Raw genomic sequence first — 17156 nt, forward strand, 5'->3', positions numbered from 1 at the left:
AAATATTGATTAATGAATGATAGTTCATGAATAGAACTAGTTGTGGCTCTTTATTTAATTTTTAAATTAACCCAGTGAATGTATGCATAGCAGAATTTAATTTACATTTATAGCATTTTAGCAATATCTATTACATTCTTGATTTTATGTGCTGGTATAAAAGATGTTATAATAAAATTATTTATAGTCTTTGTGGTTTTAGTGGTGTGAACACCACACTCCTACATGAATGTTATTCTTTCTTTTTGAGTGTTACTCGACAGTGTCCAGAATAAAGTTCATTCTTCACCTTTATGTTTGAAGAATTCCCATAACTGATTCTAATCAGTCCATTCAAATTTATCTTATCTACTCTTAAAATATTTGTAGCTACTCTCGAGTCCTTAGCATGTTTGCTTCTACTGTCTTACTATTGATCTTACTATTGATCACGAGGAGGCATGGTATATTGCAAGCAGTGCAGCCTTTAGGGGAGCCCTGGTGGGGGAGTGGAATATGAAAGGTCAGCAGTTTGAAACTACCAACTACTTTCCAGGAGAAAGATGAGGCTCTCTGCTTCCATAAAGATTCACGGTCTTGGAAAGCCCAAAAGGCAATTCTACTGTGTCCCCTAGAGTCACTGTGAGTTCGAAACGAGTGTTTTGTTTGGTTTGGGTTGCAGCAAGCTCGAACAGTTATTAGATATGTTGAAAATGCTGAATCCTAAATTGATGACTGTTCAATTTTGAGAACTGTGATGGATGTGATCAGATAGAACATAATATGCATAGAATTTGGACAAAACTTAACCTGATGAATACCAGTTGATTTATGAGGACAGCAGATAGGAAATCGGGTCCTATCCAAATAATTCAGGTGCAGGTACCTTCACTAATGAAGATGCTTTTCATACATAGTCCTTCCATTCCTGGTTTTATTGTCTTTCCCCTACCACAGAATTCACACCTGCTAAGCTCAAATCCCAAATCTTCTGAACCCTGTTGATTGAATGGTGCCTATTTTAATGATTATCTACAATTCTCTAAGTTCAAAAGTTCAACAAGTTGCTCAAAATTTCTTTTTAGAGTCATCATAAAAGTTTCTTACTTGCCAATTGACAAGAAAGAAGATCCAAAAGAGACATACTTGCTTCCAACAAATGAATTCTCGTGTTTTCTGGGAAATTAGAAACGACCCTAAACTTAGATACATCAGTAAAGGGGGAAGAAAGGAAGCACAGGGGAAGGTTCATTGGAAGGCTTTGATCGTGTCAGTTTCATTGTCTAGTATCCATTCCTTGTCACATTGCCCTTTATTTCCGGCTGTTTTTTTAAAACCTTATTTTGTGAATGAAGTAGGGAGATTGTGGTCTGATGAATTGTAGCACAGCAGAATAGAGTCCTAAAGTAATTTTCAGGTAAGTTGAAGTAAGAAATAAAGAGCAAAAATTCTGAAGTATCTGCCTCTCTAAATAAAGTATTTTTAGGGTCTAAAGTCTCTGGGTGATGGCCCCAATTCCCTACTAGAGAGTGTGTAGAAGCCTGTCCTGAGCACAGGAATTCTAAAGACGAAAGTGAGACTACAGAAGTCCTGACCTCCACTTCCTTCTCTTCCCTTTGAAAGACCAGGCTGAAGCTCCTCGAATAGACTCTGACCCAGATGAGAAAGAACAATCAATGTCCTGGCTACTAGAGGCTTCTCTGGGGTTAATCTCGCTAGTTCTTGAAAGCCAGACCAGACAATTGCCATTTACTCTTTTCTTTCCTTTGTCTTGGAAGAAAATTGTGGTCAATCACAAGACCATTGCACCCCCGTCTGACTCCAGGAAGCAATTGGGTACAAGCAGAAACAAGTAAATATAGAGATAAACAAAAGAAAACCTTAATGCAGTCAAGGTCTCATGGCTGCAAAATGTGTCAAAATGATAATAGGCCATCTCACTGAGACATCTTGCTCGCCTGACTGTTTTCTGTTTCTTTTGTTCACTTTTTATTCAGCTACTACTCTTGTAATAAATAGCTAAAGTATTACAAGTTCATAAATTGCCTAAATTAGTCATCTGCAACCCAGCTTTTTATATGGACAAGTTCTAATTAACAACCAAGACAGGGCTACAATGTGAATGCATTGCACATTGTAGATTTTATTGTTTTTATTTATTTATTTTACTGGCTTCTTGCATTTGTTAAACAGAATAGATTTTATAAGGAGAAAGAAAGGAAACTCAGGCACCCACGTGTTTCTGATCAGAGGCATTTGAAATGAGAATGATGTCTATCCTGCCTTTTTGGTGTGGAGAGGATTGTCCTCCTCACCAGCTAGGGAATTTGACTGTGAAATCAAAGGCAGGCATATTTAATTACGATCAGCAAACAGAAACCTAGCAAAGAGTATTTGTGTCAGTTAGATGCCAATGAAACGAAGCCTTTCTGAGATGGAAACGATCGATTTAATTTTTCCCCCTTCTCCAGATTTTTTGCTATGACAGAATGACATACTCTTCATTCAGCCACTCAAGCAGAAGAATGATTGACGATCTCAGTGAAGGTCATCGAGTTTTCCAGCCAGCCCGAGGCTGCTTCAGACAAACGAAAACTCTCTTCACCCCACACGACTGGACCAAAAGTTGGACACTAATGATCCTGTGAGTTTCTTGGCATCGATAACTTCTCCTTACCTCTGCTACCCCCAGAACATATACTTACAGAGGACTTTCCAGTGGATGCTTCTACTTTCCCAGATGGGTCTGCCCTTTGTGTGTAATTGAAACATCTTCTGACTTTCATTCTACTTTGCTGCCGCTTCTCTGGTCTGCCACCATTGTGGGCTCTAGCTTTATTTCTCATCAATGTCAGCGTGCCCCAGGGAAATCGTTTTTCTCTTTCCCTGAATGAACAAGTGCTTTCCCTAAGTAAAATCTGGGAATATATGGCCATTCTAATAAAGTCATAAGTAGGCCTCTCCAGGAGGTGGGGACATTTGCATACAACAAAATCTCAAAGGGACTTGGGAGTCCTTCAGTCTGGAGCTGTGTATTAGCAAGTCAGACGAGATTCTTGTCTCTGACCTCTGCCTGCACCTCTCACAGGATAACTTTGCCTCTCTAAAAGCAACAGTGAAAGAAGAAAGTTACAGAGGATTTTGGAGAAGAAAGTTACAGAGGATTTTGGAAACTATCATCTAGGTTATGAAAGTGCAACAGTGGCTAATAGGTAATACCTTGGCATTTTGAAGTTTAAAATCCCAGAGAAAACTGGTCAAACTCCTTGTGTGGTTCTTCACTGCCACGCAGTTCTGTGGTTGACTCAGAGTAAACTACCCAGAAAGAGATGACTCGCGAGCCGGTTTTTCCCCACCCCACGATCACTTATGAGAGCGTACTGTTGTGATGCGCGTAGTTTTCAAAGTCATCTTAGTCCAGATAGAAGCTTTGCTGAAAACTGTTCCGCATCACAGCTACGCAGACAAACCTTTCTGAAACAGATGGTGACATATGGAGTAGGAGTCACACAAGGGCCTGTCCCATGGCAGGGCAGAACTCCATCACGGACTCACCGCTTCTCGCACTGGCGGAAGTGCGTGGATACTTGCACATTGGCTTTTGGCTGCAGCAGTCACTCCTGCCTTCTGCACTTCTGGGGTCCTCCAGAGCCCACTTGACTCTTTCCCAGCTTTTCAGGTAACTATCAGCTTTGGGGAAGATAGAGCTTCTATGTTTTCCACCCAGTTTCTTGATTTTTTTTCCACTTTCAAAATACAAGGAACTTTTAGATTATCCTAAATTATCTGTCAAGGTGAAGCACAGAAGTGTGTAAGATGTTTTGTTTTTAGTCAAAGCATTTGCACACACATTTAGCTCATTCAAAACTTGGTTCTGCCTTTAGGGGATCAGATAAGTGTTACAAAGAATAAATGAGGCCAAAACCAGACTGGATGGATATATTAGTTGTGCAACTTCACCTACCAGTCCATGACTCGGATTGATTCCACTTTCTGTTAGGGGTGCCTTTGTTTTCAAGACTCGTTAACTTTTAGTGATTTTTAAAAGTTCCTCTTCATATGGCTTGCTATTAATTGTAGTTATAACCCGGAAAAGAAGAATATGACTCCCAGGGAAGGGAAAAAATAGATTTCGAAAATTAACAGGATAGCTTTTTAAAAGCGATCAGTAGCAGGAATGCTGTGATTAGCAAAAAATTAATTTTACCACTTATGAAAATTTATGCAGCATTTAGTAACTGAGCTTGCACAATGAAAACCTCAATTTCTCTATGAAAGTTGAAATTTATGGTATACATTGCCATCTGTCTTTGAAAGAAATGGTGAAAAGGAAGGGCATTGATTGGACCCGCTGATTTGAGTTTTGGAGAATGTGCGACCCACACCAGAGAACCTAGAATGCCACCCTCTGCTTTGAGTCCCAGGAACAGAGCCTGGGTCTGTTGGCTTGTCTTTTCAAGTGAAGGCACAGAGGTGTGGGCTTGGGTAATGGGTGCCATAGCCCAGCAATGGAGTGCTAAGAAAATGATTCAATCACCCTGCTAGATTTCACATTTGTAAAATTAGGGGCAGAAACATTGCCTGTGAGAAGTAAATAACTTAGTCCACAGATACTGAACCAAACCCTTTGTGTTCAAGTCCATTATGAATCACAATGACCTGATAGGACAGAACTGAACTGCCTCAGAGGTGTTTGAAGATAGTCATCTTTCCATAAGCGGCCATTGCTTCACCACTCGGCCACAAGGGCTCCTTTAGTAATACATAAATCGTATCAGTAAATAGTAGTTCATTGCTACAGGTTTTTATTTTTCTGGAATCCCTTTTTTCCCCACAAAGATAAAACAGTTGATGTGAGCATATTAACTCTTTTAGACTTGCCTTGACTCTGATCTTGACTCTGAATAATCAAGTCAAAGCATGGGCTACTTAGCCCATTGTTACCCATCTCTTCCTATCATGATGCCAGAGAACCTTAAGGTCAGTAAAATCCCAAGTGATGTGTTGCACCAGGAAGAAAATGGAATGCATATTAATTCATTAAAAACAGTCTAAAATAATTTTGATCCCCTTTTTTAAGCCACAAAAAGCAGAACCTTAACTGTCGGGAACTCTACAGTATTTAGATCCAAGAGGAAGGACTCTGGAGACAAAGATTAGCCTTATTTTGGATACCATGAGGCACCCAGGACTACATTGTCTGTGAGAACTAGTATGAGGAATAAGGTATATCTGACCCAACCATGGTATTTTCAATTGCCTCATACTCATGTGAAAGCTAGACCATGCATAATTAAGACTGCAGATGAATGGGTATATTTGAATCATGGTGTTGGTAAAACAAAAGTATTGAAAGTATAGTGTTGACAGTCAGAAGAGTGAACACTTCTATATGGGAGAAAGTGCAGTCGGAATGCTTTTTAGATGTGAGGGTTGAGAGATGGTCCCTCACATATTTCAGACCTGCTTCAGGCGGATTCTGGTCAAGGGCCGCGTGCTTGTAAAATAAAGTGGAGGATGCGCAAAGAAGAGGAGATGGAGCAGCACAGTGGCTGCCACGATGCACTCAAGCCCACCCAAAATTATGAGGATGGTCTAGGGCATAGCAGCATTTTGTTCCGTGCTACCAACCCCAAGGCACTCACAACAACAACAGCAACAAACAACCACCACCAATCTAGAGGAGCATGTGTGGTGCGAGCAGCCTGGGTTCCATGCGCCGGGAATGGCGGAAGGTCTCCATCCTCACAGCAGCTCTGCAGAAGACAGAGCTTCCCTCAAAGTGACAATCACGAGGACTCTGGAGTAGTTGTGCCCAAGAGCATCTGTTAGGAGTGATCATGAGTTGGGGGTTGATTCTATGACAATTAACAAAAGCACCCCAACTAGAACAATGCTTGACAAAGGACCAGAATCAAACTCACTGCCAAGTGGACTCCGACTCAGAGCACCCGTATGTTGGGTTTCTTAGACGGTACATCTAACGGCAGCCTCATCTTCCTCCCGTAGAACTGGGGGCGGGTTTGATCGGTTAGCTGATGGTAAGCAGAACAATGCTCGCTGATCTATAAACACCTTTGAAAATAAGAACTAATTTCTGAAAAACTGCTATGCAAAATCACATTCCCTCTATGGAGTTGTGAGTCTTCACTCTCTCATCATTGATGGACACACTCCGCTGTTCTTCCATTTGTTGGGCGCTTACTTGGCAAAATGGGGAAGAAAACTACAGTGTGGTATGTTCTGTGGAAGTATAAAATGAATAACAAGCTCTCTCCTCTCAAGCAGTTTGCAATCCAAGAGGGGATAAAACAGGTATCCAAATTACTGTAATATAAAGCCGAAGGTGATGGGTTTTATAATAGAGGCGCTTGGAAATTGCTGTAAGATCTAAAAGATGTAGAAATCATTTCAGGCTGCAAAGCTTGAAAACCACTTCCAGGAGGTAGTGCATGTGAGGTTGTTCTTAGAGAAATTAGTATATGTCTTCATTATCTAGTGCTGCTATAACAGAAATACCACAAGTGGACAGTTTTAACAAACAAAAATTTATTTTCTCCAGTTTAGGAGGCGAGAATTCTCAATGTAGGGTGCTGAATCTGGCCAAGGTTTGTCCTTCTCTGTTCAGAAGGTCCCTGTCTCTTCTGAGTGTCTGTCCCGGAGCCATCTTCGGGTGGCTGGGCGTAGCTCTTCCCCCATCTCTTCTGCAACCTTGTTGTTTAATTCCTTTACATCTCAAAAGAAATGGATGCAAGATACAGAGTACACTCAACATCCCTCACTAACAAACACCCATTCCCAAGTGGGACGTTAACCACAGGCATAGAGGTAAGGACTAACAACATGTGTCTTTCAGGATCAAAATTCAATACATAATAGTGCACTGTTATGTATGACTGCTACTGAATGAATTCCTGTCCATCAAATGGACTTTTTGAAATGCAAGTGTTTCATTTGGCTTGGGTTTGATACAGGTAGAGGTCAGACTGAGAGCTCTATGCTCACTTCTGTTTCTACTCTCTCAATGAGCCACTTGCACTCTACCAGGTTCTCACTGCTCATTGAATAAATAGGCCTATGTTAGTTTCACTTGGAGCATAAATCAGTGTTGCAAAAATAATTTTGACATCCATTATGAACAAAGTAGATGCAACTGGCATTCTCTATGAGCTGTTTCCTCAGCATTGGCTGTAATCCTTTGCATGAAAAACAAATATATATATATATATATATATATATATATATATATATATATATATATATATATATATATAAATCTGGGAGTCTCCCTGGGAATAAAATCCGGCTCATATTTATTGAATGCCTACTATGCATCAGGTATGACACTCTCCCATGTGTGTGTCTATGTATACAGTCTGTAGCGTGTGTGTGAGCGCGTATTTATGCTTAAGAATTTTCAACTGAGTTATTGACTTATGTACCAAGGAATGCACAACTATAAAGAGTGTTATTTCATAGATTTGGATGAATGTATATACTCAAGCCTCCTATGACTCTATGAAGATAATAGAATTTTCCAGTTCTACAGGAGTTTTTAGCTTCTCCCTCAGCTCATCCTTCCAAATATATAACTACTCATCCCATTTACGTTACCATTCCTTTATTTTGTGGATTCTATTACTTCTTGGACATGAAGTCATGCTATACTTTTTATGTCTGTTTTTTTTCCACTGAATATACTGTGATTCAGCTAATCTATTTAATATACCCTGATTTCTTTATATCATTTCATAGTATGCACATGTCTGAATAAAAAACTATATTTTAATACTTGCTTAAAAACTAATGGACATTTGGATTATCTGAATCTTTTAACTTCTAGGACTATGCAAGCTACATAAATGCTACATAAATGCTTGTAGATGTTATCTTCTCTTTCCTTTGTTTGAGTTAATATCTGTAGTGCTGGATATTGGAATTAAAAAAAAAAAACCTAAAAGGTCCCACTGCAGAGTCCATTTTGACTCATATGACACAATATAATGACCCCTGTGAGTTTCTGAGACTGTAGTTCTTTATAGGACTAGAAAGAACTTATAGAAGTAGAAAACTTCATCTAGGTCCCAAAGAATTGCTCATGGTTTTGAACTTCTTTCTTGCATTTAAGCAACTAAGTGACCCAATGAGTGTCTGTGTGTCTGTGTGTGTGCTTGTAGATAGATAGATAGATAGATAGATAGATAGATAGATAGATAGATAGATAGATAGAATATGTGAGAGAGAGGGAGAGAAAGTGAAATTCTAAATAGTGGCCATATCTATTTCCAGAGCAAGTGTATAAATGCTCGTGTCTTATGAAATGGCATTTGATGCATTTGATGTGGTCACTATTTTTAATTTTAATCATGTTCATATAGTTGTACATTGCTATTCATTGTTGTATCATTTTGAATTTCCCTAACATTAATGATGTCGGAAAGAAGTACAGCTTGGGTGGCTCTTTGGTCACGAGGATGGCAAGATTTCATCAAATGCACTTTGGACATGTCACTATTAGGGACCAGTCAGGACATCATGCTCGGTAATCTTTAGGGTCAGCAAAACAAGAAAGGCCCTCGTGAGTTGGATTGAGACAGTGCCTGCAATGAATTTAACATAGCAAAGATTATGAGGATAATGCAAAATCAATCGTCATAAATAGGGTCGTTATGAGTCAGAACCAACTGAAGGGAACCTAACGATAACAAAATGATCCCTGGCTCATTTTCATTCCTCCAGATCTTAGTGACTTTGTACAGCAGCACGAAGCACTGCCTGGACCCGTGCCATCCTCACCTTGTAACCACACTGGAGTCAATCTGTTTCACTTTGGGTTTGGTCTTTACTTTCTGACTCTCTACTTTGCCAAGAATGATGTCTTTCTCCAAGGATCAATCATTCCTGATAACTTCTCCAAATTGGGTGAAAGTTTGGTGGAAAATAAATGACAAGAATAGTTATCATGTAAGGCCTACATGCTGTTGGTGTTTTTGCCTTTTTCTTTTTGAGTCTACTAGGGAAGAGTAATATCTGGTCCCAAAGACAATAGCAATGCATATGTGCTTGTAAGTGGCTATTTCATCTGATATTAATAGTAATTAGGCTTATTGCATAGGTATCCGAATCCACATTTCAAATCACAATCATATTGTCATATCATATGAGTTTAATGGTGCTTTCCATGGAGTGGCCATAACTAGACTTTGGGCAATAGTTCAGTAGAGATGCAAAACGTAGACCCTCTCATTTTAGGAATATGGTTTGTTTACATTTTTCCTAGTAGTTATGTTCTGTAAAGTCCCCATGACCACCGAAAGAGTTTACACCAAGTCAGTCTTTTCCCATCTCAGCTGAGGATAAGATGGGTAGCTCTTTGCATGTCCATACCCACAAATGGCCATGAAAAAATATTATCAGTATTGATTGTGGTGCTTCAAATACATTTTAGTACATAGGTATGTTTGCAAATGTAAATCCATAAAAATGAGCACTGACTGTACTTGTTTTTTCCAGAGAAAAGCAATTTTCTTGTGTCCATAGTTGTAATTCAGAGTAGAACATTCAGCGTTTTATACCTTGGAAACACCCTCCGAGAGCTAGGCCTCTGTGTGTGCAACGGGTCGTTGCTTTCAGTGTTAAGGGCCATTGAGTAGGTTCTGACTCGTAGAAATCTGCCCTTCAACAACATTTCACTGTCTTGCACCTTCCTCACAGCTGTCCTTATGCTTGAGCCCACGGTTGCTGACTCTGTGTCAAGCCTCCGGTTGAGCATCTTCCTCTTTTTTGGCTGACTGTCTACTTTCCCAAGCACAATGTCCTTTGCAGAGGTCTGGTCTCTTCTGATCACATACAAAGTATTTGAGATGCAGTCTATTCTCACATCCAAGGAGGACTTCTTCTAACACAAAACTGTTTGTTTTTCAGAAAGCCCACAGTACTTATGATATTCTTCCTCAGCCTGGCAATTCAAATGAATCTATTGGTCACCTGTCATCCATGTTGTCAAAGGTTCATATGCAGATGAGTGATGAGAATTACCCTGGCTTGGGTCAGATTCACTGTAGTCCTCAAAGCAACACCTTTGTCCTTCAACATTTTAAAGAGCTATTGTGTAGTCCACTTCAATATGCCCTTCGGTTTCTTGACTGCTGTGCCAGTGAATATTGACTATGAACCCAAGCAAACTGCCATGCTTGACAACTTTGGTCTCTTCTCCATTCAACAGGATGTTGCTTATTGCCCCATTTGTGAGGATTTTAGTTGTCTGCAGTCTTATTTCTAAGGATATTTTCTTAAAATAATTTTTGTATGGTAGAATTGTTCATCCTCAAAAAAGAGGGCACTGTTTACCTTATTAGATTCTATACGTAATTCAGATTTTCAGAGTACCATGGTTTTCAGGTATGTTGTAAAAAAACAAAGTGAAGAATGGAGATCTTTATATCAACTAGATCTTGGGACTCGGGAAGCCCTGGTGACAGAGTGGGTTACATGTTGGGTTGCTAATTACAAGCTCATCCACGTGATTGCACCAGCCAGTCCATGGGAGCAAGATGAGGCTTTCTTCCCCATAAGGATTTAGAGCCTCATCAATTCCAAAGGGGTGATTCGACACTGTTGCTATGAGTCAGAATCAAATCAATGGCAATGATTTTAGATCCGAATTATAGTTTTGACAGCTAATTATAACTTTTGTAACATCAAACAATGTATTTAATGCATTTCAGACTAATTTTCCACATGTATAAAATTATAATGGTGTGACGATCTATCCTGCAGGATTGTTTTGAGAAATAAATGAAATAATGGATGTGGAACATTTACCAGAATGTCAGGTACTTACTAAACATTCTAAAAATGCGTACTTATTTTAATGGCTTAATTTAAATACATAAAAGAAGTGGCTAAATTGAGAACACATACACATATACAGGGGGAGCAAGAGAGCCAGAGAGAGATACTTCATGACACAAGGTTAAATACTCTGCCACCAATGATACATTTTCCACTTAAACCTGGTAGCCAGCTCAGGTGAGAAAGACGTGGTAGCCTTTTGTGTTTCCAGGTGGGACAGTTCCTTATTTTGAGACCAGGACCTCCAGGCCGGAGGAACACAGTGTTGCTGGGACAGGAAGCAAAAATACAGCAAGTGGATCACTAAGAGTAATAGTGAGTGGTGCCACTCGAGATTCCACCCTGCTCCTGGTACCAAAATGCGTTAGGCAGTGTTCTCTAGAGAGACAAAACCAGATCGCTAGCAATTATATGTATGTGTGTGTATATATACATATGATAGATAAATATATAATATAAGAAATGAACAGTTAAATTATAAAGCAGTACAAATGGCGTAGTGTAACTCAATCCCCTGAGAGAGTTGTGAGACACTGGCAGTCCTTTAAGTCTTGAGGGCTGCCAGTTTGTCCTCTGTATAGAGAGCTAGGCTATATAAGTATAGGCAGCAAACAGCAAGGCAGGTCACCAACTGTCAGCCAGGTCACCAACCGTCAGTCCCCAGCTCCAGAGATGTATATGCCAATCGTGTGGTCTTAAAGGGACCTCAACTTACAGTGACACAGTCCACCAGTTAGGCATCCCACAGGTAGTGTAGCCTGTAAATTGAGGCACAGAAAAAGCAAGGCAGCCACACACTGGTCTGATGATCAAAGAGTGAGAGAAAAGAAATGTGAGGTTCACTGAGTCATTTATCTCTGCACCCTTCAATTAATCCCACTTGTGCTTATCGGCCAGGCTGCCACAATAAAATAACTATCTCATCTTGTAAAATACAAGTACAAGCTTGGAAACTCTATGGGGCGGTTATACCCTTTTTCAATAGGGTTAATAAGAAACAGAAATTGACCTTATGGTTGTGGGTTTATGGACACACAATAAATTGAATTTAAAAATTCATGAAAAATTGGAAAATATATACACACATATTCAAGAGCCAACTGCAATCTCCGGTCATGTTAGTCTCTAATTTTGTACATAAATTCAAATGCTCAGAGAAATTTTTTCTGTGTATCCAGGTGTCAAAGACCCACTATGTCCAGATTTACGTCTAGATGATGTTTCCATTTTGTACCTGTCATCGCCTGTTGTTTTGTACCTATTATTATGTTGAAAATAACATATATACATATTTAATGATATTTATTTGCATGTACTGAGCAGTCACGGAGTAGATAGTCTGGGTTGTGGAAAATAACAGTGCTTTCTCTCAATACCAGGGACTCACAAGAAGAACTTATCCTGTGAGCAGTCAGGATACAGCCTATCCAAATTTGAAATCTGCTTTTCCTGGAGAATTCTCACCCTTTTATGACCTTAAAGTGTTTTATTCACCTATTAGAGACAAATCAGAGATTATTCTAAAAACATTAAGTTGGGGAAAAACCAAAAAAACCAGGGCCACACACAGGGTAGATGCTGATTCCTTAAAGCCCACAGGGCAGGCTGGATGGAACTGCCCCTGCAAGTTTCAGAGGCTGCCATTCCGTGAAGAGTTGAAATCCTATGTCTTTCTCCTGAGGAGTGGCTGGTGGTTTCAAATAACTGGCCTTGTGGCCTTGTGGTTAGCACCCCAACAAGTGACCACTATGTCACTAAGCCTCCTCTATTGAGGAGAAAGGGGTAATCATTTTGAGATAGATTTAAGCTGCCCTATTTGCAAGCAGTTAGTTGTCAGGTAACCAGTGGATTGCTAACAGTAAGTGTGGTGGTTCAAATCCATCAGCTGCTCCTCAGGAAAAAATGAGGCTGTCTGCTCCTGTAAACATTTACCTCCCCTGAATTCTTATATGGCGAACTTATGAGTCAAAATTGACTCAATGCCAGTGGATCGATGGGTATCAATAAACAGATCTTGTTATATTGTCACCAGCTATTTAGAAAAAGAATGTTGTACTAAATCCAATACTGTGAAATAGAATTTATAGTCATACGTGAACTTCTATCATAATACATTGCAACTTTTGCTCTTAAATTTTTAGTGATACATGAGTGTGATTTAAAAAAAAAGATGCATTTATGTTGTCTGCTATCAATTGCAGGCCTTGTTCTGTGTCTGAGCCCTGATTCTAGAAAGTAGTTGTGTTAGACAAAGTTTCTCTAGCAAAGTAAAACCAGGATACTTAAGATTATATATATATATATATATGATATAGATAATATAGATCTATAGATATAACCAACACAAAGAACTAAAAAGAGAATTGGTCCATAGAACAGTACAAATGGCTCAGTTCAAGTTACTTACATGAGACAGTTAATACGCTGGCAGTCCTTCAACTCAAGAGGGCTCCTGTGTGCAAGTCAAGGAAGCAAATAGCTGAGTCGTCTGTAGAGCAATACAGGCAGTCTGACCACAGGCAGCAAACAGCAGGGCAGGTCACCAAGAGTCAGCCAGATGACAGGGTTCAACAGTTCCCATCTCAAGTGATGTATACACCAGCAGTGTGGTGAAGCAGATCTCGAAGGAACCTCAAAATATAGCAACATGGTCCACAAGTTGGGTGTCCCACAGGTAGTGTAGCTCATAACCTGGGACAGAGAACTAGCTAAGGCAGCCACGTAGTGGTCTGATCCTCAGAGAGCAAGAGACAGAAAGGCGAGGCTTGCAGAGCCATTTAGCTCTTTGTCCTTCAATTAAACTGCAACCTTATTATTCCCAATGTATCTACTGGCCAGGTTGGCACAATAAACCTACCTACCCTAGTAGTTAACCTTTGCCTTGACACAGCACCTGTCCTCTGAAAAATGTAATGTAGGGATTTACCCTTTACTTAAAGCAGGAAACACTCATCACATTGCACTTGTTTTTCAAGCATTGCTTTAAGTATCGTATGGCTGCAATTCCCTCTTTCTAAGCAGCTTATAATTCTCTAGACTACTTTAACGAGTATTTATTATTAACTCTATGGAATGCATAGCGTTCTAGATGAGAGGGATATATATATATATATCCAACTTGTGGACCATTTTGCTATATATATATATATATATTCAACATATATCCCCTGATCTCAGTCACTGAGAGATATACAAAGTAAATGGTTTTTATAAAACAGGCATATTTTATACATTGGAAGTCATAAAATAAGGTACATACAAGGAACTCCAAATAAGGAACATTGGAAAAGAACTGAGTAAGTTGAACCACGGTATCAGCAAAGAATCTCAAAAGTTCCATGGGCTGCCTGAAAAATAAACAAATCTCTCTTGGAGGAAATACAGCCATAGTACTCCTTGGAACTGAGGATGGAAAGACTTCAATTAGTATATTTTGGTCAAGTTATTAGGAGAGACCAATCCCTAGCATCTCGTGCTTGGAAGAGGATCAGCTAAGTCAAAGCCTCCAGTGGGATGGATGGGCACAGTCGCTCCATCTATGAGCTCACACATACCCATAGGTGAGAGAACAATGCAGGACGACGCAGTGTTTTGATCTGTGGCACATCAGGCCCACTGAGTTGGAGCTGAACCCAAGTCAGCCAATAACAACATACAAGCAGCAAGAACAGATGATGTGTGCTTCCTTCTGCAACGACAGAAAGACTTGCTCATGAATAAAATAATAATATGAGAGAATGATCCGCTATGCTTTCATGGATCTAACACATTTTTAGTCATCACATGTAAAAAGAAGATAGCACAAGTGTCCTGTTGTTAAATCCAGTTCGGACAGGTGGGGGCGCCGGATGGCGGTGGGGTGATAGGTGGTGTTGGCAATTCTCCATGAACCTGGCAGATCCTTCCTTACCCAGACCTCAAAGATGTCATTCTTTAAAGTTCACCAGCAGGGATGATCTTTTATTCACAATTTAACTCTTGCTTCCTAAGTGTGAGTCTTCAGAATTTAGTGTTCTTGTTCAGAATTTGAAGGCAGGGACCATGACCTGCATTTCTTCAATAACACAAGATGAACACCACACATATCTGTTGATTAACAAAGTCGGGCTTTCTTCCTTGACCCATACTTTCAAGCCTTGTTTCTTCGGCAGCTATAAAGACACTCCTTGTAGTCATGAGGGCCTCCTGCCCCTTTTATGGATCTGGAATGTCCTGGTAGCCTTCTGTCTTGTTTGACAGGCTTCAGTAGTCCATTGTGATTGTGTGTGACCAATAGAAATGCAAGGAACCTGCTTAAGAAATAATTCACTAGTACAAACTATGGGAGGCGGCTGGTGGTGGGCTCGGGCTGCCCGCCTCGCCCGACTCCGCTTCCGGGGGTCGCTGGTGCAGCCACAGCGGCCCCGGAGCGGGGGCTCCCGGGGTCCCTTCGTCCCCGGGCACAGCCCTCGAGCAGGGGCTTCGGCGCCCCCCGTGTCCGAACTGGATCGCGCGGACGCCTGGCTCCTCCGGAAGGCGCATGAGACAGCCTTCCTCTCCTGGTTCCGAAATGGCCTCCTGGCGTCCGGTATTGGGGTCATCTCCTTCATGCAGAGTGACATGGGTCGGGAAGCCGCCTATGGCTTCTTCTTGCTGGGCGGCCTGTGCGTGGTCTGGGGCAGCGCCTCTTATGCCGTGGGCCTGGCTGCCCTGCGGGGGCCCATGCAGCTCTCGTTAGGGGGTGCCACCACGGGAATGGGGGCCGTACTGGCCGTCAGCCTGCTTTGGGCCTGCGCAGTCGGCCTCTACATGGGCCAACTCGAACTGGACGTGGAACTGGTGCCTGAAGACGACGGGACAGCTGAAGGCCCCGACGAGGCTGGCCGGCCACCGCCTGAGTGACTGCAGCCGCTGGCCCTGAGAGCAGGACAGCCTGGGGCCCGCAGGCCTGGACATTAAAATCTGACCCTCCCTTCAAAAAAAAAGAAATAATTCACTGTTTAGTAGTGAAGGAGAGAACATTTCCTTAGAGCCTAAAATGAAGCACAGAATGCCCCCTAAATGGGGAATATGGAAAATGATGATTTTTGAGTACCCACTATTCTTTTGCAAAATTCAAGAATAATAAAATGTAGATATGTGTAATAGAGAGAGATCGGGATATATTGAAAGCATTCCTGGCCTAAGTGATTTTTAGGAGTTACAAGAGATCTTAAAGCTTAGTTTGCTTTCAATAAAAATAAGGTCTATGAAAAATTATTCACCCAAATCAACAGACTTCTTTCTCATGGTTTCAGCTTCTGAAAGATTTATAGATACTTAAAATAAGTGTAAAAAACATGTAAACATAGCTTGGAGGTAGTGTAAGACAAGAGGTATTATAAAGATCCCCTTTATTTCTGCAATAGCAACTGGCTAAACATTAAGCAGTAAAGATTTGAAAGTAAAGATGCCTGCTTCTCTGTAGATCAGATGGATTTAATTCCTGGCTCCTTAAACTACCACCACCAACAAAAATTCCAGTACTTTATTTTTATCTGGGTGCACAAGTTTGACATACTTATGTTACTGTCAATTCAACCCATTGATAATTTGGTTTTAATTCTACACTTCATATATGAGGTGCTTCACCAAGTTTATGGAAATTTTGCCTTGTCTTTTTTCTATTATTAAATACTTTCGTTAGGGCCTCTTACATCTGGTATCCCAATCCATGAATTCATCCATTGTGTCAAGCGTATTTGTACATATGTTGCCATTATCATTTTCCAAGCATTTTCTTTCTACTTGATCCCTTGATATCAGCTCCTCATTTCACCCTCCCTCCCTCAAGAACTCTTCATAATTTATAGATTATTATTTTCATATCTTACATCATTCTCTGTCACTCTTCACCCACCTTTCTGTTGTTTGTCCCCCTGGGAGGGGGTGATATATTGAGCCTTGTGGTCAACCCCTCCTTTCTCCCGCCACCGTTCCCTAATCTCCTGGTATTATTAGTCTCCTTATAATTTAATTCCATTTTCCACAAAAAATGTTGAAGCCTCCTAATATAAAAAGTATAATCCAATTGAACACAAAGAATTCTGCCAAGTTCAGAACTGGCAATGGAGCAAAGCACTGAATGCCTCCCTTGACCACGAAGAACCATTTTCTTACAGTGTTTTTAGAACAGAGGTTGGGAGCAGATCATAGTGTTTAGGTTGAGGAACATGAATCCTATTTTGTGATCAATGGGGATACCATGAAAGTTTTGGGGCAGAAACATTATTTTCTATAGGAAGTATTTTATTAGTTTGGACTTGGATGTGTTAAGTAGCCAAGCACAAGGTCAACTGTGCAAA

At 40.6% G+C, this 17156-nt stretch overlaps 1 pseudogene; it reads left to right on the forward strand.

The window, feature by feature from the left end:
- The first annotated feature begins 15150 nt into the window (after positions 1-15150).
- On the forward strand, positions 15151-15804 carry LOC142427411 (transmembrane protein 160 pseudogene; annotated as a pseudogene).
- Positions 15805-17156: the final 1352 nt, after the last annotated feature.

Source organism: Tenrec ecaudatus, chromosome 15 (genome assembly GCF_050624435.1).
Source record: "Tenrec ecaudatus isolate mTenEca1 chromosome 15, mTenEca1.hap1, whole genome shotgun sequence".
NCBI classification, from domain to species: domain Eukaryota; kingdom Metazoa; phylum Chordata; class Mammalia; order Afrosoricida; family Tenrecidae; genus Tenrec; species Tenrec ecaudatus.